At 42.6% G+C, this 23,442-nt stretch overlaps 1 non-coding gene across 1 annotated transcript; it reads right to left on the bottom strand.

Moving 5' to 3' along the window:
• Window positions 1–9,467: 9,467 nt before the first annotated feature.
• On the bottom strand, window positions 9,468–9,540 carry trnat-ugu. The gene has a single exon. It is a non-coding gene; the product is annotated as a tRNA-Thr (tRNA).
• Window positions 9,541–23,442: the final 13,902 nt, after the last annotated feature.

Here is a 23,442-nt window from a genome sequence, read left to right as displayed (position 1 = left end):
AGGGTCTCACTGAACAAAATCCACGGGAGGTAAGAAAGGAGGAGCCAGACATATTTATAACCTTATTTGACACCTTCTGGTAGCATCCAGTGAGCTTTTTTGCCCCGGGCTTTGCCTCATGGGCTATATGCACATTACCCTCTACTGCCAGAGGTTGTTGGGGCCCTACTGGGACTGAGGATCTCCTGGCAGTGTTACAGTTAATATTCCGAGTAAGAAAGGAAAAAAGCACATCATGACATGTTGTTGTTTTCTGGCAGTTTTGAAAAACAAATGTTTTATGTCCAGTCTTTGTGTTCAGTTAAATAACTTTTTATGTATTCATTTACTGTCGTTCGGGGTTGTTTTGTGACTGTTTTCCTGACTGCCGGTGTCAGACAGGTACGAGGTAGCTCATGTATCTCGACATATGGTGTGGGTGCAGAAATATTAGCAAGCTTTCTTTGAGTAGGAAACAAGATACCCTGGAAGCAAGAACATCCACAATGATCATTTTTTCCAGAAATCAATCTGAAAACCACTGAACTGCATCAACCGGTTAGCTAATCGTGCTTTTATATGGAGATCCTCTTGCTCGGTAGCTACCACAATAAACACACCATGATTTGCATGTATAGATTTTCTCCCAGCACTGTGACGGTTATGTCTCATGTTCTTGTTGGGGGGAAAAAAGAAAAAGAAGACTATTCATAGCAGCCTCATGGTATTCGTCTATCACAAAGCTCTAGGGAGGCTGTTCACGGGCATTTAGGCTTTGGGGAGTTGGAAAAAGGGTCTCAAGTGAGGATGATGCATTGGATGAAAAACAAAAAAAAGTGGCCATGTGCTTCAAAAGACAAAGAGGTCATTTACAGTGTATAATTAACAGCTACTTGACATTTGAAGATTCGAATCCAGCACTGCCACTTCATCCCTTACACCCACAGTCAGACACATCGAGGATTTATCTAATAACGCTCCCAGTTTGTGATGAATTATTTGCTGTCACACGAGAGGCAGTTGTGGGTGAGTCATCTAATTTTGAGTTGTAATATTTTCCTCGCACCGGTTCTGATAAAAAATTGAAACACCTATGTATGATAATAACATTAAAGCCCCACTTGTTGTCTCCAGTATGTGGCTACCTCGTAACTCAGTGTTCAGAACAATACCCCCCCAAAAAAGACATGACAGGCAGCAAGTAAATAAATAAATATCATCCAAGAATAAGTAGATCAACATTAAGGCGTTTGCCAGAAATCAATGCAGCACCCACTCGTCCCCTCATGAACCAATGAGCTTGTTGATGTGGAGTTCCTCGTGTCCTGCAGCCACCACAGTGCATCTGAAACACCCATTTGCATTTATGGATTTTCTGTGAGTGCCCTGTATCTGTGTGTGTCATGCTCTAACTTGGGGAAAATGGAATCTCTATTCATAGTCTTTATCCATTTCATCTCCACCTCGGTCTTTTCTGAGGGCCTTGGGAGTCGGTCTCCCTCACGCCGAAATGATTTCTATGTGCAGGCATCGCTCAGGGCGCTTTAAACGTGACTGTAAACCCTGCGATTTAATTTAATTTAGCGCTTTACATTCGTACTTAAAGGGTTAAATTGAGTAGATTTGGAGTAAATTGACAGTGGGCCTAGATGTTTATAATATGCAAATAATATTATGCAAAATTATTATCAAGCAGTAGATGAAATGATTACAATACTTTGAATGAATTCTGCTGTTTACCTCAACACTTCCATTAACTCTGGTAGAATAAAACAGTGAGTTATATCTGATGATATAGAGGTGATGTTAGTTAAACAGATAAATCACTGACGCCTTTACACAAATCAAAGTATGAATAGTTAAAAATACTTTTTGGACTCACCTACTTTATTGTTAACGCAGCCATTCACACCGAAGGCGCCATTATGCAGGATGAATTTGTGGCTTTCATTTTAAAAAGTTAAAGTTCTGAGCACTTTATTGCTTATATAAATATTGAATAAATGTAAGATAGTGGAAAGCTGTAGGTAAGGACAACAACAGTATGGTTTCACTCAAGAGCTTGGGACTGAAGTTACGACGTTTGACCAAAAAATAACTACTAACAGACGTTTACCTCACAAAATACAAGACAAGACAGCTCTGATCATACAGAGAATATTCCTTACTTCTCCTGTGGGTGAACACTTCTGAATTAAAAACAATAAATATTTACTCTAATTCCACAGGGAAGAAATTCTAGCTAGCAGAACCATCGGCTTTTTCTCTTGTAAAAGCAAAATATGAAAACACTCAACACTCAAAAAAGCCTCAGGCTATTAGAAGTAATCTTTAGCAATTATCATTTATCAGATTGTGTCACATCTAAACTTTGCATGGAATGAAGACAGCCAGTCAGAGGCAGAGCCCGGAAATGTGCACAATTACAGCAAAGGTTGGTCCTCGGCATCTTTATCCTGATGATGGTCGGCAGGTATAAAAAAAGAATATCAAACAACAATATTCCAGTGTGTAATGTGCCATATCGCAGCACATGTTTATGATCACCTAATCTGACCTAGTAGCTGCCACATCAGACTAAAACACCGCCTGGTCTCAACCTGACATTATCTGACTTACAGCTTCTGAAGTCGAGGATCTCAGTAAAGGCTCCCGCCCCTGACTGCCAACCAACCCACAACAACAAACCCGTACAGCCCCCCAGCATGGGATGGGTCCAACAGGGAACTCAGTCATAAGCCCATGGGACTGGGCTGGGGCTCCAGGCCTGGCTCCAGAGTGGGACCCTGATAACCCTGTCCTAGGCAGGGTGAACTTGTCCTTTGTCTACATAAGTGTACACAATGCTGCCCTGTGACCCGAACAGTGAAAAAAATGGACAGAGTGATGGAAGGATGGTAAATGGCCTGTATTTGTATAGCGCTTTACTAGTCCCTAAGGACCCCAAAGCGCTTTACACGTTCAGTCACACACTGGTGATGGCAGCTACATTGTAGCCACAGCCACCCTGGGGCGCACTGACAGAGGTGAGGATGCCGGACACTGGCGCCACAGGGCCCTCTGACCACCACCAGTAGGCAACGGGTGAAGTGTCGTGCCCAAGGACACAACGACCGAGACTGTCCGAGCCGGGGCTCGAACCGGCAACCTTCCGATTACAAGACGAACTCCCAACTCTTGAGCCACGATTGCCCAGGATAATCAATGAGAGTGATCAGAAGTGCTTTCGTAGACCAATAATTATTTTTTTTCTATGACAACAAAGCATGCGTACATAAGCCTTTAGACCCTGGATTAGTGATATAATTCCCAATACCACATCATAAAGCATACATCTTGGCAGGCAATGGCACTTGTTTAATGACGGACTTGTTTCTGATAACAAAACAACTGTATTAGCTACCCTTGATGAATAGCAGCACTCTTATTAAACATGAGGGAGAAAGATGCAGAGGGAAAAGGATGTAGTTAGTGGTTATCACTTGATGAATAGCTTGTCTAACATCAAACTTTCGCCAGTTTACATGGACTTTGCAGCTGGCTAGAAGTGGACATGTCTACCTATGGTAATGACACCTTGAATGAAACCTGTGTGTGTTTATTCCATGTGGTCAGTGAAGCGCGTCACATGGTCACAGGCTTGGTTCCATTTTATCAAGACAAAATAATTAAATAAGGTCAAGTAGTCTACTTTATATCTTACAGTACCTGATCCACACTAGGTGTAATTTAAATTTTTCATATGTTATCCAAATCCAACTCGTCCGACTACTCATCTACAGAAAAACAAACAAACAAAAAACACCTAATACAACATTTATATACATTTTTACACTGACACCACATCCTTACATGTGCAGTTTTCAAACCAGCACTTAGTTTGTGTCATAGTTTGAGTCCTGAGCTTCTCCTACTGTTCCAGCAGCTTTCAAGAGTGAAAAACAAAAATTGCCTGATTATTGAGTAAACAGCGAGTTTATTTGAAACAGTTTTTAGGTCAGAAACATACTGTTTAGAGCGCTCATGAAGGCAGGGAAACACGGCCCACGTTCATCCCGAATTTCTAGCTTTAAGACTGTTTTCAGAAATGGGGAAAAAAACGAGTTGAATTTTTCTCTTTCATGTCTCGTACACTGCTCCACCGCTCAGAGACACAACTCGGAGGTAAATAGGAAGACTTTCCAAAGTGTCGTGTGAAAATATAGGACAGGTGTGTCTGTGCATGTCCGACTGAAAGAATCAGCAGTTTGACGGACGCGAGCTACGCGAACAGATGTGCTTTTTAACATGGAAGAAAAAAAAGCCATTTGCTGCTTGTTTTAGGCCTATTGATGCATCACATGAGGTTTGATTTTGGCATGTGTGCACATTTGAAAAGTGTGGAAGAATCTGTAATTTCATGCAATTATTCAGCACATGTGAGAGTCACTTGGCAGCATTAGGAAATGTGGAAGAAAGTGTCCTCAACCAAATTGGTGTCAAGGTATTAATTTGACTCTGCAGCACACTTTTACTCTGAAGTGCATTTGTGACGAATTGCAAAGTGCAGCATTTGGAATCCATCAATAATTTGCTACTATGGGTGCTTTTCTCTTTTGGGTTTTAAACCCTGCTCACATAAGGAAACTTGTCTATAAAGAGCGTGTGCAAGTGTTATAAAGTGGGGATGGGGTAGTTCTCGTCAATGCAAATCACTCCCCGCCTGCCATCTAACTCCAGCTGGCGTGATGCTCTGGCATATTGGCAAGTGAGGCGGGCGGGTCGATAAGGATTTTAACCGCATCTTAAAATGGGTAATGGTGGCCTTTATGTGTGTCATTGTCACTTACCCAAAAGTCACGGCTCCTAAGCGCCACCATCCATCACCTGCCTGCCTGCCACATGCCTCTTTCTGCCTAACTGATTCACTTAAGCTCTGTTTGTTTGTTTGCTCTCAAAGTCACTTTCATTTATGATCGAGCTGGGCATGGGTTACGATTGCTCGCAGTGCTTTACGGCACCGAAATAGACAGACAGGGGCGGGTAACTTGCTCCGAAATTGCTCACCCGCGCTAAAGGCTGTCATATTGGATATTACGCTTGTATGAAACTATTTTTGTACCCTTTCTTCCCAACAAAAAGGTGAAAAAAACGATGTTGTCTCTGAAGATAGCTTCTTCACTCTGACTCTTAAGCCTGCAGTGAATTTAAGCTAACAAGAAAGGCTTCAGCTGGAATGCTTTTATAAATAAAACAACTTTAACATGAACAACTCAGCTAAGGGAAATAAGATCTAAGAGTGATTCACAGTCACTCACTTTACTTCTCAGGGCAGTTTTTTTCCTCTTACTTTCTTTCTTTTTTTTAAACCACAGACATTTAAGCATATTTTAATGATCTGTGCTGTGGAAGAACAAGGAGTTGAGTCTAAGCTAACACTGTAAGGATTGGGCTTTTGAAATGAATTCATGCTGTTGGTCCTTGATTAAAAAAATATGTTGCTGTTCGGGTACTTTGCCTTCTAGGTGAGACACAGCATGCATTGTCAGTGCCAAGTGGCTGCCCTTGAAATACTGCAGAGTGTGCTTCACCTTTTCAACAAAAGTTGCAAATATATGTGTTTTCACTGCATAATAGCTACAGGCTTTGCGAATGGGGATGATAACAACAAAAAATCAGATTTTAATTGACTCTTGCTGCATCGTAACACATTTCCACACAGAATTTATGGCTACATCCATAACTAGTGTAAGGACTCTTTTACTTGTGTGTCGGCTTCGAGACTATTGGACAATCAGTTGTCATAAACTTGGCAGCGGTGCCAAGATGGGGTCACAAAACGTTAAAGTCCTCCTGGGTTTGATCCATCCATTCATTTTCTTCCACTTATCCAATTCCCAGCTGCCTTCAGGCAAGAGTGTAGTCGCAGGGCCAAAACACAGAGGCAGACGACCATTCACACTCACCAATTAACAGCCCCCCCCACTCACAAGTTCTAATGCTACATACAGGCAGACAGATCTACTTATTTCTGTCAACTGTTTAATCCAAAATAAAAGAAACATGACTGTCAGCACAAGTAAATTATAGTAAAGTAAGTAGTGAGTAAGTAAAGTAAATTATTTATACAAGTTAATATTTGTTGGGAAGCCTTTATTGTACGTACGTCAACTTGATGATGTTTTCCTCCCATCCCCGTCGATGACAGTTGACTAACTGCTAACACTGGGAAAAAAACTGATTTGTAAATGACAGCGTCTGAAATCGATATCAGAAAACCCCCCATTAGATATATCGTGCAGTACTTTTATACAAGGGGTCAGTACTGAAAATAAACATGTCTATATTTCTGAATATTTATAAAATTCGCAAAATGTTTACATGTATGTAAAAGAAGTTGGCACCGTGTATTCTAAGGGATGCACGCTGGGTCCAAAATGTTCCATTTGGTGTATTTTCTCATTATTTAAGTTTTTCCCCATAACGACGAGACTTGATGTCACCTGTACGATTAAGGTTCAAGGTTCTTTATTTGTCACATGCATAGTTATACAAGTATAACACACAGTGAAATGTAACCTGTATGCAGCAAGCAGGTGAATTCTGTACATTAAGTGAATTAAATAAGAATAGCCAATCTGACTATTTTACAGAATAGACAATATAAACATATTTAAAATTAAAGGAATTTGAAATGTACATAGTGCCGGTGGGTTTAGAGTGTCTGGAAGAGAGTCCTGTCTCAGTCAATTATAGACAGTGTTGGTCAAGTTACTTGAAAAAAGTAATCAGTTACTAATTACTGATTACTTCCCCCCAAAAGTAATCCCGTTACTTTACTGATTACTTATTTTCAAAAGTAATTAATTACTTAGTTACTTAGTTACTTAGTTACTTTTAAAAAACACGATTTACAACCTGAATAGGTGATAAAGCGATAATCTTTCAGCCCAATTCTACTTTTTCTGCATAATCCATCATACAAAATGTAATCAAATGGAAATGTCTCTTTTTAAAACTTGTTTTATTAGTTTTAATCTTTTAACTTTATGCATCAAGCAAAAACTTAATTATATGCAACATTCTCTGACTGGAAGAAATTTGTTTAACATTTAAACCTATTTTCTGCACATTCCAGCACATAAAATAAAATATTTTTTTGTGTTTACACTCACTCTTTCAAATAGATGCAAGTAAAACACAGCAGAAAATAAATAAAATCAAAGACTAGCGGTCCTGTTGCTCTATTTTCACCTGTAAAGCAGGACTGGGGTAGGCGGAGGTTTACCCTGGTGCAGGTGTGCTGCAGCGGTCAGTGGAAGAATCCACGAGTTTCTCCGTGAATTTCACATTACGTCGTAGCGCACTTGGTGCTTGCTTGGAAGTTTAGGGGGTTTTTTCGCTGTAAAAAGAAGTTTTCTTCCCACGCACAACAGACACTAATGTTTTTGTCACTTTTTATGGAATCAAACTCAAAATAAGGTCAGTACTTCCACGCTTTAAACACTGCATGCTACATTCTGTCCCTTTTCGATATATTATGATCTGCAGACAGCTGTTGTCACGAACGTCGCACTCGCTTACGTCACTGTCATGAGACGTTCTCCGCAAAAATCACGGTTTTAGTAACGCAGCGTTCCTACGTGAAAGTAACGGTAATCTAATTACCGTTTTTGCAATAGTAATCCCTTACATTACTCGTTACTTGAAAAAAGTAATCAGATTACAGTAACGCCCATCTCTGATTATAGATGATGTGAGAGGGCGGAGTTGTGTGTGTGTGTGTGTGTGTGTGTGTGGGGGGGGGGGGTTGGTTTAGGGCCCGGATGGCTTGCGGATAGAATCTCCTCTTGAGTCTCTCTGTCCTTGCCCGGATGATGCGGAACCTTCTACTGGATTGCAGAGGTTGGAACAGTTTGTTGCCAGGATGGGACGCGTCCTTCAGTATCTGCGCTGCTCTAGTCCCACATCTCCTGGTGTAGGTGTCCTGAAGCGGGGGGAGAGCAGTCCTGCAGCAGCGTTCTGCTGTACGGATCACTCTCTGAAGAGCTTTTTGGTCCTTAACACAGCTGTTCCCAAACCAGGATGTGATGTTCTGTATGAGGATGCTCTCCACAGCGCCTGTATAGAAAATCCTGAGGATCTCTGGAGAGACCCTGAACTTCCTCAGTTGTCGTAGGTGGTACAGGCGCTGCCTAGCCTTTTTGGTCTGGACCTGAATGTGGGCAGCCCATGTCAGGTCTGAGGAGATGTGGACACCAAGATACTTGAAGGACTGCACCCTCTCCACTGGAGCTCCATTGATGATAATGGGCTTGTAGTCTCTGTGCTGACTCCTTCTGAAGTCCACCACCGGCTCCTTGGTCTTGCCAATGTTCAGCTGGAGTTGGTTGTCCTGGCACCATGATGCCAGATTCTTCACTTCGTCCATGTAGGCCGCCTCATCATTGTTGGAGATGGCACCCAACACCACTGTGTCATCAGCAAACTTCACAATGGTGTTGGAGCCGTGGGTGGCCACACAGTCTGAAGTGTAGAGGGAGTAGAGCAGTGGCGAGAGGACACACCCCTGTGGTGCTCCTGTGTTGATGGTGATGCTGTCGGAGACACACCCACCCACCCTCACCACCTGAGTTCTGCCAGTGAGGAAGTCCAACACCCATGCACACAGACGGCTGTTGAGTCCCAGATCCCTCAGCTTTGTGAACAGTCTGCTGGGCACTATTGTGTTAAACGCTGAACTGTAATCAACAAACAGCATTCTCACATAGTTACCCTGTTTCTTGTCCACGTGGCTGAGGGTGGTGTGCAGGACGTGGGCGATGGCGTCCTCAGTGGATCTGTTGGGTCGGTAGGCGAACTGGAGCGGATCTGTGGTGTCTGGGATGGAGGAGGAGATGATGTTCTTCAGCAGCCTCTCAAACACCTTCATTACTACCGAGGTCAGCGCAACTGGCCGGTAATCGTTCAGGGATGACGGTTTGCTGTTCTTGGGCACCGGGATGATGGTGGATCTTTTGAAGCATGTGGGGACCACAGACTTCGCCAGGGAATCGTTGAAGATGGAAGTGAACACACCTGCTAGCTGGTCAGCACAGCAGCGCAGCAGACGGCTGGTGATGCCGTTTGGCCCCGCTGCTTTCCTTGTGTTCACTCTCCTCAGTGCCGCTCGGACGTCATGCTCCGCGATGCTGGTCACCGGTCTCTCGCTGATGATGTCACTGTCCTCGGTAGTCAGGCGGTAGATAGCATTAACCGCCTGGCTAACCTCGAAACGGGCGTAGAACTGGTTCAGCTTGTTGGTGAATGCAGAGTCGGCGTTGATCGGCGCAGTGTCCCTGGGTTTGTAGTCCGATTAATGAGAGATTTCGAGACCTCAGCGTAGATCAATAAAGAAGTGGTTTGACATCAATCAGAAAAGTCTCTGGGTTTCTCCAGGAACATGGTGAGTAGACACTTCATTTTTTAGCACATAAGAATAAAATCATGCTAACATGCTAACACACACAAGGCCCCAGTGAGGATCGAACTCACGACCCCTGGTTTACAAGACCAGTGCTCTAACCACTGAGCTAAGGAGCCCACACCCTGAGGATGAGGTGGATCAAACACCTCTGTGAGAATAGGACCAATATGCAGAGGTAAAACCTGCATAAGCAGAGACCACCGACGTCTGATGCACATCCAGTCACTGTGTTCGATAGTCAGGGCTGAAATATGACAGCAACCGCTCAGTTTCATAAAAGAGCTTCAAAGGTTGCTCATAGGAGGCCGCGTTCGAGGATATCCAACAGTGAACAGCAGCTTGACATTTTGAACACTTATTCTGTCAATTTGTCATTTTTAACCTCAGATTTGACATTTGTCAAAATACAAAATATGTGAAATGTGAATTTGCACCATTAACTAAAATGTTCTTACAATGAACCTTTAAATATTTTTCAGTTACATTTATATAATTTCTGCCTTTTTTTGTGTGTTTTGTAAAGTATTTAATATTTCGTAATGTTGTTGAGTACTAAGGCTTCATCATTGTTTTTATAATTACTATCAATATAAAATGTAGAACAGTCACAAATAGTCAGCAAAACGCAATAAATAAAACAGTTTGTTTGTTTTAACCTTATAGCTCATTATTAGCCTAGCATCGTCCTGTCAAATAGACATGTAGCATTAGCAGGCTAGCAAAAAGAACTGGTTGGATCCTTAGACTTCTTGTTTCACTAAGTGAGCAGAAATGAGCAACCATGTGAAGTTGATGAGGCAGCTGGGAAATCCAAAAAAACCCAAATAAATGAAAATGCAGGGCTACAAAGCGATATATTAAATATTGCTGTAGAGACAAAACAGAGGTCCCTGCTTTCCCTTTCAGCTTTGTTCAGAGAAAATACAAAAGACAAATTGTTAAATTGTTCCAGTAAAAACTTTGCATGTTAGCTGTGTGCAGGATTCAGTGTCCTACATATGCACACAGCTACTGTGACAATGGCTCACTGAAGTACTTGATTGTGTACTTCTGTACTGTCACGTATACAGTGATCCGTGCATTATATAAACTACAGTGAAAGAATCCACAGGTTGCTTTGCAAATCTTCATGGTTTGGTTAACGAGGTGTCACTCTGTGATTCCTGACGTAGAGAGAAGAGAGCAGCCTGTTGGAGGGTGATGGATGCTTACCACGGCAACCCCACTGAGGAGCTGTAACCAAACCACGGTGGAAAAAAACATTTTAATAGTAGCATTTTAATGCTACTATTAATGCTACCATCACGAGAAAATAAAAGAGAGTGTAGCTCACGCAGGAGTCAAACTGATGTATATGATTTTGGGCCTCATAAACAGGCTTTAGCCAGGCCTTCCTATTAAATGTGTTACACCAGTCTGGCTCATGACTCACTGTCATTATTCTTACTGGATGTCATAAAAAGTCTTGAAGTAAAGCATTATTCAGAGGTCATTATTAGCAAACACATGTTGGGCAGCTGTGCAAATGTGTGTCATTCAGGACAGAAAGGGCTCCATTACAAAAAGTTAGCATGAAATATACTTCATTAAAGCTTCATTCCCAGTGTACCAGAAGGAAGTTGGCAGAGCTGTTTCATCTTCATGTATATTTACAAAGCTTTGGCAAGCTTCCCACTCATTTTAGTGGCTAGCTGGCAAATATGTTGAGTTGCCCTGAGCAACTGTGAGAAGCTCAAGAGAATGGATGGCAGACTTTAGTCGGGAAGAAATGCTCGTTAAGCCAAACTATGTTGTCATGGTTAATTAAATACCCACTCATTTTTGAAGTTTGTTTTTCCTTGCGGCTCGACCCTTCCTGTCATGAAGACGCCACGGCGGTGAGTGCCGGACCGGGGTCATCGCTGCCGTTCTCTTCACTTTGACTGATGTATTTGATTAACTGGCATTACCTTCAGACTTTCTCAGGTCAGTGGTAAACCTCGGAGGGGTGGGGTCGAACAAACAAAAGTTCTGGCTTTCATCTCTTGTCCCAATATTGTGATGGAAAGCTTAAAGGCTCGCTTTGAACAAGCGCGTGTGAAGCGGAGCAAAAACAGATCCAAACCACCTGGTGATTTTCAGGATATTAACAGCTTGGCAAACACAATGTCTAATTCAATTGTTTCTGAGTCAGTGTGAAGTGCGAGAAGGAAAAGGAAAACAAGAGAAAAGCACTTGAATGGTGGAGGAGGACGCAGTCACCTCGCGTCCAGCCTGCTGGAGGAAAGAACTTCACGAGTATTTTGTTTTCATCTAAAGCAGAACACTGTCATAGTCACTTGGTAGACGTGTGTGCATGTGCGTGCGTTCTTCAGCTAGGATTTCAATGTGTGTGTGCGTGACGACGTGCTTGTTACAAGGCACTCTCATTTACATATAGAGCACCGGGCCCTCAGGAGCTAAGTGGACTTTAACAGTGAGATAGCTTCGCTATTTATTGCTTTTCATGCTGCAGTGAATACCTGAGAGCCGCAACTTCTCAAACGTGGCAGTGAAATCCATACACAAATGACCAACAGCCATCACTGTTCTCCAGTAAGTGCCTCTGCACTCTGAAAAAGAAAGCAAGGAAGCTGTTAGACATACAGTTCACCAATATCTATAAGCTGCTTCCCCGCTACTGCCCGAGCCACGGGATGAGTCACTCTATGCGAAGACATGTGGAAACAGCAAACAGCAAAGTTTGCCCTCCAAACTTTTTCACTCAGACTTAATAAAAATTTGAAAATCTGACAATCTGAGTTGATTTTTATTCCCACAAACCATTGATAAAGCAGCCCACCCACACAATAAACTAACGTCAAATTGTCAGCCTGTCAACAAAAAAAAAGTCAGTTTGCATTTTGAGAGAATGATGATGCAATCCATCAACGTCAGGCTAATCTGAATTGGAAATTATATTACAAACCCCCAGAATAAACTTGTGTTTTTGTCCAGTCCAGTCAGCACCATGGAAGATTTATAGCTATGTCATTATTCTCAACATAATCTTAGTTCTGCTGTGTGATTTACCGGTGATTTATAGTCATTCCATTTACTTGTAAACCATGGCAGGGACTGGCAGAAAAGGACAGCCTAATATGCTAACAGCCGCTGTTCTGCTGATATGAAAATACAGCTGGGCGAGGAAGCTTTGAGCTACGCAAGGATGTCATCTTTCTCTGCAGCTGCAGCCCTGTCATCAGCCCCCAGCCTGGCAACCCTGATTGCATCAAAACATTGAAATCGTTGCTTAGAAAACCATGATGATGCTACTGTCCTAATCACCTCTCTAATGTCATCATTATTCATATAATCAACATCATAATTAGTTAGCCTTCCTTGACACGTTTCTAAGACTCTTGAGCTGAGGGCGATTAGCATTGCCTGTTAGAAGTGCCACAACTAGCATAGCTGGATGTTAGCATTCTACTGGTAGTCGAAACTTTAGAATATTAGCCAAAATAATGAACTAAGGCCATAAACTAAACAGAGCTCACAACAGAAAGCCATCTTATTGCAGACTTCTGTAGGATCTAGATGCTAACCTAGAAGCATCGCTTCTGGTGGCTTTTAGATAAAATGCGACCTGGAAAGTCGGCCCATTATTTTACGCCAGCTTGATCCACAAGCTCCTGGATTTCTCCACTTTTAGTCAAAGCAAGTTTAACTTATTTATCCTCACTCTGTTTTTTCCTCTTTTTCATGTACACATTATACTGTAGTTTTCATGGCCTCCATATATTTCTCAGTTGTATTTATACCTATAGTGTCTATGACCTCTTTAGTAGTCCAGAGCTTTGCGCAAAAGGCAAAGAAGTGAAGAGATCATTACTTTCATCACAGCAGATTGATGGAAATGACCCTGGAACCCAGAGTTGTATTGTAAAAAGTCTTGAAGGTCCCTCTTCTTATTAAGGCTGAGCTCTGGAGAAGCATGGTGGCCATTGACTGAGATGGAGTCACTCAACCAAATTAGCCTTTAGCCTTGGAAGAATTCACCCTGTACCTTTGACTAGTTATTGCTTCCTTCTTTACAGATCATACATCTATGCTATTGATTGGCCTTGTTACCCGGGCCTTGCATTTCACAGACAGTAATAGGTTACACAGAAGAATAAAGATGCAGTCGCTGGATATTGATCACGAGGAATCCACACCTCTGGCAAAATTAATGAGACAATGCATATGGATCGATGCAGCCCCCCCTCACCACCACCACCATCCCTTGGCAAAAGCTTCTTTTTTTCCACTTCTTCTTCCTCTGAGCCAGCGCCCGCAATCCAAGGAAAAGTGCTGATTTGAGCTCATCTTTTCCAAAGCATCTCATTAAAGTTCATCATGGAGTTTCAATGGCAAAACAACAAGGAATCTCATTATGGATTGTGCGGGGGTGGCGCAGCTGGGGCTGGGGGGCCAGGGGGCCAGGGGGCGTGGGCACGACTCAATTGTTTAAGTGTAACTGAGACGGCTGGTTTGGTTGTTGTGCTGTAAATGATTGGGCTGCGTTTGTGCGTCAGCAAATATGATTTTCCAATACGGGAGGACGGACTCGGACCGCATCCTGTCCTCGTTCAGAAGAAGCGCATGACGTGTACGAGTTTGTTGTTGTTGAGGACTGCAGAAGATTAATGGACCAATATGTTCACTGTGTATACTGTGGCTATCGCAGCCTTTTAACCCACAGAAACTCATCCCATTTGTTAAAACACGAGCGCAACCCACAAGGATGTTACAGCACACGAAAATCAATTCTCGATTCCCATAATTAGCACGCCTGAGAGACATATTGGAACAATATGAGAGTGTGGTTTTGCCGTGTGTGCCTGAGAGAGTGTGCAGCTCTGTGTGGGGAGATAATTATGACGGGGATTCTTAGAAGCTACAGGGCAGCAAAGTACTCACACATGCAATTACTCACACTCGATGCAGTGCCCTCCTGTGGTGAGACCCGGCGCATGGGTTTCGGGTGTCAAGGATCCTGCTGCCTGTTTTCTCTCTGCGTGCTTACCAACAGAAAGGAATCGTTTCATCACTGTCTACTTTAATCTGACACGGACACACACGCCTACACGATACACACACAGAAACTGAACGTTTTGGTTGTCAACCTTATGCTTTTCCAACCCTCGAGAGCACAGGGTCTCTTAATAGAGAGGTGCGAGAGGGCGAACTTTCCACAGCAGCTAATTAGGCCGTTATAGGAGTAGAAAATAGCATAAAAAAACTGCTTAAAGTTTGTGTCCACGAGCTCAGGCTGAAAGAGATGTTTAGGTTTGGGTTACAGCATAAAAATATAAATATGCTAATTCAGTATTACTTATACTGCTGGAGGTGCTTTCGAAATGTTTTCAGAACCTCCACAGTTTCGCACACAGGCATGCCCACACACACACACACACACACACACACACACACACTTAGAACACTCTTCTCGAGTCTAGTCTTAGTGTCCCATCATCCAACAGTGTGAGAAAAAAGAGGCCTAAAATTGGGTTGTATTCTCTTCGCTAGAGCACTCTAGTGATTCAGGTGTGGTCTCCTTTTTCCAATTAGATTCTACAACACACTTCATGCTCGTCTGAGCAGGAGCAACTGCATAGCTAGACCCCAGGTACATGCCCAGGTACGTATAGATCCATTGTGCCCCACTTAAATCTCAAGTTGAGGTTTTAACAAGCTGCTGCATTCGGCAGCGGAGTCGTTCAGATTGATAGAAGGAGGGAAAAGCTTTTCTAATGCACAATGTCAAATCAATGCAGTTTGATCCAACATACAAGCTGATCTTACAGCGCAGCACTCAGTGGATCGACACTCTGCGTATATCAATGTATGATAACACAACCTGACTGTAAGCTGAGCTACTGTCAGCTTAATGCTCAAAGTGAAACTCAAACTTTACGGCAGTGAGTTTTTGGCTCTTACATCATATATTTATGACACTTTATTTTAAGAAGCTGACCCAAGTCAAGAGTTTTAAAATTCATTTGTTATGACATGGAGATGAATGCAAATGTGCATGTGCAAGGTATAAAACTCAAGCCTAAAACACAAGTTCAAAATATATGTTGAAATAGATCCATGCATCCATCCAGGATATCCAGCTGGGTACATCCTGGAGAGGACAGACAACTATTCACATTCACTCCGACCTGGGTGGGAGATTCAAACCTAGGATCAGTGCTAACCACTGTGCCAACATGCTATCATTATGTTGAAACCTACATTTTAATAAAATAGATTTAAGTAGGCCAGGGATGTCAATCTCCTTTTACATCGTGAGCCGCATAAACTCTGATATCTGTCAGTAGCAGTTTAACGACACATTGATTCACTGCTAGATCTTAACGTAAGATAAAGAAACAGTTTCAACAGTTTGTCTCAGTTTTTTTACATGATACATGCTGCTGCAGTAAATAAGAAGAAATCTGTCAGCACGACTTAAACTGTAAGGAATAAAAATAACACAGAAAACATTCTTACAGGAACGTTTTCTAATTATAAAACAGAAACTCTCCTTAATTCATAGAAAAGATCCATTTTTTTCCTTTTTTTAAAACTGTGGAACCGTTCGATATAAAAAACAAAAAAACCTAGAAGAAATTGAAAAAATAAGAACTTTTTGTCACAACAGGCCGAAGGCCAGTACTGAAACTGAACCCAAGTGCAGCAACCCAGAGCAGAGGCAGCAAAATGCAAAACACAGAGGAGGCATTAAATGTAACACAACAAATTGGCGAGGGGCGACCTGAGGGTGGAAACGTAGACTAGGGAGGGGAACTGGAGTGTAACAGGTAATATTTGGCGGTAGCAAGAGAGAGGACAAAGAGGGGTTAGCATGGTTTTGGCCCCAGGTGAAGGTGTGTATAACTGAACTGATGGCTTGCTGCAGGAGGAGTTAGGAGAGCTTTGAGGGGAGCAGAAAGAAGGAGATGGCCGACTTTCCAGAGGATCCAACGAGCAATGGTGGCAAGAGGGCAGAGTGGTGTGGCGCTAAGAGCTTTCCAGGCAGTGAAACAAGAGAGACGATGAGTTTAACCAGGAGACTGAGCCATGAGACCAGGAACTGTAGCACAAGACAGCAAGGTAAGTACAACGGTAGAGACAAAAACATGAATCATGAAAGGCCGACTACCAACGTCAGGTAGCTGACGAACTGGTGGTGAGGGAACGTCAACGTGGAGCTTAAATCTCTAAGGCCTGATTGCCTCAAACCAGCTCCGGGTGAGTAGAGCAGGAGAAGTGATGGTGGCCCTGCCCAGGGGTGGATACCAGGAGACTCAGGAACTGGAATTTTCCAGACCCTCACCCGGATGTGACACTGTAATTTCATTTAATTGTTTATATAATTTCGTATGAATGGCGGAGGTCTTTATCAGTAGTAAAAGTTGTCAAACTTGTGCAAAATTCAGGTTCTTTTTCACAGTTTCCAAAGCCGCCCACTGGGCTGGATGGGAGCTGGCTCCTTATGCTTAACACCCTGATCTAGGCCTATATTATTACCTGTTTAAGTAATTTAATAATATAAGTGATAAGCATGAAAAGTTTATGTTGCACATTTTGATTCACTGAGAAAAAAGGATTTGATTGGTCGGTTGTGCCCAAGGAAAGATTTGTGCTTTCCATCAGCCTTGAGTAGAAGACTACCATTACAAATGCAAAGCACTGCTGCTAGGCTTTTAAGATGTGAAAGAAATCCCTGCTGCCTACTACTGGTTGGTTTGTAGGTTTAACAATTGATTCTCAGCTTTTGTCTGCTTGTTTGAAAGCCTTGCATGGTCCGGCTCCAGCCTACACCTGTGAACTCCTAACTGTGCAAGAGCCCGATCACAGCGCAAGATGCTCTAGCAAGACGCGATTAGTCTTTTCAAAATCCTGTCTTGTAAAAAGTTTCCAAAGGTGCTGTAAAAATAAAGGCGTTCACTTTATTACACACATCAAACTCCTTGCGCTGAGCAGGTCCCTGCACCAGGAGCAGGCTCTATCTGCTATTTAATCACTACTATTTTTGGAAGACAGCTGAGAGTGAAGAGGCCTCGTAGTATTTCTTTGACTGAAATGGATGTAGGAGTTCATGTGCTCGGTTTCTGTTGCACGAGGTTTGGTGTCTAATCCATTGAGTCGAATGTTAATAATGTCAGGCTCAAGGCATTAAGGCATGCTCAGGCCTGAACGATGCAAGGCCACTTTAGTTTTAACCTCAGGTTTTCAATCTTCCAAACGTACTTCTTTTGAGGGTTGATCTCCATGGTAACTTATGGTGATCACCTAACCTAGTCTGGAGTGGGAAGAGAATAAGCAGAATAAGGAAGAGTGTCGTACTTCCTGGAAGATCTCTCGTTCCATCCCTCTGTTAGAGGATCAAAATGATTTTAAGATCTAAAATATTTCCCCGCAAGGAGACCTGACGTCACAGCTACACTGCAGCAGTCCAGGACTGGTTCCATCAGCACAGACAAAATTTGCAGATCTGAGTTTCTGAACATTTCTTTCCACTTTTAGTTCATTTTGCTGTTCTTGAGGAATATTATGGTCTAAGAACAGCAAATAGCAATCGCCACATCATAAAAACCTGTGATAGGTGAGCTGCACCACTCATCTCTTTATTTTGCAAAGCACTGCTGGGAAACCAGTGCTGATATTTATGTGGTTATGACTTTACCATGTGCCAACCATATTGCAAAACTGCTTGAGAAATACAAAGACTGAAAGAGAAATATGCGCACACCAGGGAGGGGATTAACAAAGCATGTGTGAACTCAATCAAAACAATAACAAGGGCAGGAAAGGAACAAAGGGAGGATTAAAATCACACACAGCTACATTAGGAAGCAACTTTCAAAATAAACATGGAAGTAAACTGAAGGAGAGACCAAAAAGTGCGCTCACATGCACAAAAGTAAGACACAGACTGGGGAATCGGGGAGCACAGGAGAAGGGAAGATACTCGGGAAATGGAAAAACACTTAAGCAAGATAAAGATTCCAACAATAAATCATGAGTCAACACAAATCATTAAGCCTGGTCCATGGAAGCAGCAACCAACAGGCCAACTGCACACAAAGCATGCTAAATGGACTGATTCTTATATAGCACTTTTCTGTTCAAGCACTCAGAGCACTCTGCTCAACATGTCTCATTCAGTCTGAGTTTAATATCTTGCCCAAGGATATTCGGCCATACAGACCAGAGCAGAAAGAGCTCAAATCACCAACATTCCCATTAGTTGTAGACCTGCTCTACCTCCTGAGCTACAGCCACCCCACAGGAAGACTAAAGGGGTCCCATGTCCATGTCCAGGACAAGTTCAGAGACGTCCTGGCTCCCCAGGCGTGACTTTCTCAACATTAGGGCTGCTGTGGGTCAGAAGGTACGGCAGGTCGTCAAGATACCAAACCCAGAGTTGCCCCCAGTACATTAATTGGTAGTGTGAGTATTTCAGTGCTTTTATGAATAGGTGAACAGCTGGAGCTTTGAGTGAACAGAGTAGATAAGCACTATATAAGTAGCATTTAGACAGTTGATTTTAATGTGTCCACAGCAACCAACTTCCCATAAAGGAAGAAAACTGACTAGATTTTTGACTCGTTCAGTTCTTTTCAGAAAGGATTCTTTTGAAATTCAAGGTAGGCTTTCATGCATCTTGACACCAAATTTGCCAGGTACCTGGAATGTTCAATAGCGCTGTTTTGTAGAGCAAAATGAAGCACATGCCTCTCCTTGCTCTACAGACACCTTCATTTTCTTCCGTAGCCCCTCTGAAGCCTGTGAAAACCAATCTGTTGCTGCTGGAATGCAATTTAATCCAATGATTTTTATCTGTATAAAGAGAACTGAGAAATAAACCTATTTTTGGTCACCACATAGCATAATTGTGTTATAAGTACTTTGATTGGGGCTATTTTCACTGCAGTCGTTGGGCTAACCCCCTGCCAGCAATGACTGAACTTTCCCTGGTTGTTGTGAGTGTACAATTGCAAATCTCTGAGGGGACTAAGTAGTACCATGTGAATGATGGTGATTGGCTGTTTATTAGATTCAAAGGTGGTATTACTGCCAGTGATATTCAGCCTGGCAAAGAGGCTCTCTGTGGTACGTTCCTCAGGAGAGAAGAAAATAACAATAAAAATACAAGGAATCTCTGTGTGCAGCAGGAAACTCCAAGTAATTAATGAGGAGGTTTATTTTGTTCTGACTAGAGCATCTTTTTCAGAGTAAGCTTTTATTTTTATTTATTTTTTTGCCCTCAGGTGTGGGTAATGACTAAGTAGCCTTAATTTGAGCAGTGACAGGAGCAGTTAAGATTGGAGCGGAGACATTAGTATGGAGATAGCACGCCTTAACTCAGAGCAAAAGTGCTAAAGGGAGGAACATAATTTCCTGCACTCGCTAACACATTCATACACACATTTTCTATTTGCTCCTTTGTTTATGTATTGGCTTCCTGATGAAATGTGTTATGTAACACCTTTTTTTAATAGTCTCACCTGAACACAAGTCATTTGCATTTCTCTGTGTTTTGCAGTTTTTTTCTCCTCCCCTCAGGTGTTTTATCTCTATGCAAATATACAGATTCAAACTTAGAAAAATAACAAACTAAGACTGCAAAGAAGAAGAAAATCACCATATTAAGCATTGTTTTTCTTTTCACTGTACATTATCTGCTTTTTTAAGCTCATCTCTGGATTCTTAAGAACCAGCTCGCTCACGGCTGTGACAGCAAACGTGAGGTGAAGCTTTCTGAGTGGTGAACCAGTGCACCACATCCTCAGTAATGAGGAATTAAACTGGGTTCCAGCAGCAGTTCCTATCTGCGGTAAAAAATTGGCTGCGTGTTTTATCTTTCTCCCACTTTGACTGTTTTAACGGCTCTCCTTCACGCCGCTGCTTAATGCGAGGAAGAAAAATGGTCACCAACAAGGTCGCATTATTGATGGTGCTGACATTTGTGGTTACACCTTTCAAGTATGTGGGAATATCAGTTTTCTGTCCACTGAAGCTCCACTCTTTTTCCCCTGGCATACAGTGGAAGCACGCAGCCACCGCGTCGATTCACGCTATCTGTCCAGCTGAGAGCAGAAATCTTAAACCATCATTTACATCCCTCGCCGCGTGCATTTTGAGGCATAAGTGTGAAGAGACGGGGCAGGCTCCATTAATTAGGAGCACGGCACCGTTAAAATGGATCTGCGGGGAAGGATGGTGATACTTGCTCCTTGCAACCTGCCCACTGTCCTCCCACGGTGCCGGTGATTAATGATGTCAGACGTATCAGGGGGGCCCTTATCAGACATGGACGCTCCCACCAAACAAAGCCAGGGTTAGGAGCTCGATGTTTAACTGATGAAGTGGGACTGATGGCAAGGGGGAAGCAGAGAGCTGCTGTGAATGCTAATGACCTACGGCATCGACTGTTAGACGAGCACCGAAGAACATTAACCGTTTGGCTCCCCGGCTTAACGCTCCAACTGTGATGTGTATGATTTTGCTGTGCAGCAGGGATTCTGGGATTTTCCTGGAATGCACAGTGACAGATTGACATTCAGATCATTTACATAAGCAGCACTACAGCAACAATGGAAGAAATAAGCTTCAGTTTTAATTAAAGGCCCGACTGAAGTCCTTTCAGTCCTCAGTCAGCCGGGTTCCTGCTGAAGTGAAGATATGCCGACCATTTTCAGGTGAATCAGATTTCATTTTGTTTAGAAACACATGACTACAGGAGCAGGGCGGTGCTGGTGCCGTCGATGTAGAGTTTACGTGTTCTCCTCGTGTCTGCACGGGTTCTTCTGGGAACTCTAAATTCAGTCCCTCCAAAACATTTCTCCTAATTCCATCAGTAAATATTATCATGCACTTTCTGCATAATAACAGGTCTGTGATGCCCTTAGATGTCTGCACACTGAGTGGATGTTTGTCCTTTATCCAGGATGTGTTTATCCTGTGATGAGAGGTGTGGGTAACCTGTTGAGCCCCACTCTTGATAAAGATGGGGGATTGTAAGAATTCCCACTAAGTTCGGGTCATAAGCTTCCGTTTGGTGTCGTCCCCGCCCTTTGTACGCTGGTGACAAGTCCAACTTCTTAGAGGAAGAACTGGCCACATGAAATTGAGCAGTAACTTTATGACTGTGATTAAGACACATTTATTGTTGTTTCCTGAAATCTTTACATTGTGATGGAAGCCTCGAGCAGGGCGGCTGTATCTCGGGAAGGTTGGTGGTTTGATCCCTGACTGCTCCAGTCTGTTTGGGTAAGATCTAAACACAGAGTTCCTGAGCTGTTTATTGGAGTGAGAATGCTAAAGGAAAGCACTTAGCAAAGAAAAAGGTGCCTGGGTGAATGAAGCATTCAGGCAGAGTAGAAAAATGCTATATATGAGTGTGTGGCAGCGAGTTACAGGAAGATGTGACTGAGTCAGAACTGTGACTGCAGCCAGGCACCTGGAGCGTCACGGACCGGTTTATGTCCGACAATATTTTCACGGACTGGCCTTTAAGGTGTTGCGGATAAATACAACAAAATAAAACCAGTACCGGTACCAAAAAAAGAAGATTTATTCATAACACATGGAAACCGAGTTAACGATAAAAACGATTTAAAAAATAACGATAAAAACTGATAAAACCCCTGAAAACCATAAATTTCACACCCGAGCCTCAACTCTCGCAGCCCGGCACCAAACAACTCACAGCCGGTACAAGTCCGTGGCCCGGGGGTTGGGCTCCGCTGCTTTACCCTAAAGATGACCGTTTAGCACTTTGTAGAAATGGTACAAAATGTGAAAATGTCTGTAATTCCTAAAGAGTTGAGCTATTCTTCTGTTAAACTGCTTGAATTGAAGGTGAAAGTCTGCACTTCTAACAATCAGATTGTAATTGTTTGACTTTTAATTGTCATTGCTGCAAAAACAGCTGGATCTAACTGAAATGTGGCCTCTTGCTGTGCCATTTTAATTACAGTGCTGCAATAAAAATTAAGGAAATTATCGATTTCTTTTAGTGCCTGTTAATGTTTTTTTAGTAAAAGCAGAGACATGAATCAGGTATCGGGGCATCAAAGCTGTACTTGTGTATGTGATTGTGGAGGAAATGCATTTAGTTATTCTGCATCACTGGAAAAATGAGTGAGGAGCTGAATGTTGTTTAATGGGACACATTTAAGTAACGATCATATCACGTTTGACGGAGCCACAGAGATCAATAAGACAATCTCCATGTCCAATCAAAGTCTAATCTTTGTCAAGTTATTTAAGTTATCTGCTGATCTGATATCTGCACTGATGTACTTGCTTTCGATTTGATCACCTACGCGGATCGCTCATTTCACGAAGGAACTGTGCGAGGCCTGGCATGGAAATATAATCAGCTCCAGCTAAAAGAGAAGGAGAACGGGGAAGATCGGATCCTCTTGTCTTCCTGACGATCTGCCACTACAAAAGGTGGCTTCTCTCCTCCGTACTCACATTGCTATTCTGATGCAACAAAAATAGAATACTGTACAGGATATAAGACACTTATGTTTTATTAAGCTGTGGAGGGCGTCTAATGAAGCAGGAAGCCGCAGCGGTTATGCCAGCGGACGCTCTTGGAACACATCAGACAGAAATTTGCAATTAAAGGTAAAGAAATAAGTACTTTACACGTGGAAGGCTACTTCAGCGGCTACCATCATCATATTTGCCATTTGAGTTAGAGTAGTGTAATATGCTACAATAAATCCACTTTACTTCCAGAGATCAAAGAAACCAACACACGAAGATCATTTGAATAAAGTCCTTTGAGAACATCGAGTAAACACCACCTACAGGAACACATTCTTTTCATGTTGGAGAAGAAAGCACAGGATGCGCGCTTGAAAGCTTTACGTGCCACGTAAGAAACATATATAAACAGGGATGCTTAATTTGTTTCTGCACTGCACCTTATTTGCCTGAGGCAAATGTCAAGAATTCATACAAGCCTGCAAATTAATACTTAATGACTGTCATTTATTTGCTAT

This window comes from Oreochromis aureus, linkage group 15 (assembly GCF_013358895.1).
Source record: "Oreochromis aureus strain Israel breed Guangdong linkage group 15, ZZ_aureus, whole genome shotgun sequence".
Lineage (NCBI taxonomy): Eukaryota > Metazoa > Chordata > Actinopteri > Cichliformes > Cichlidae > Oreochromis > Oreochromis aureus.
This window is presented reverse-complemented; position numbering and strand designations above follow the sequence as displayed.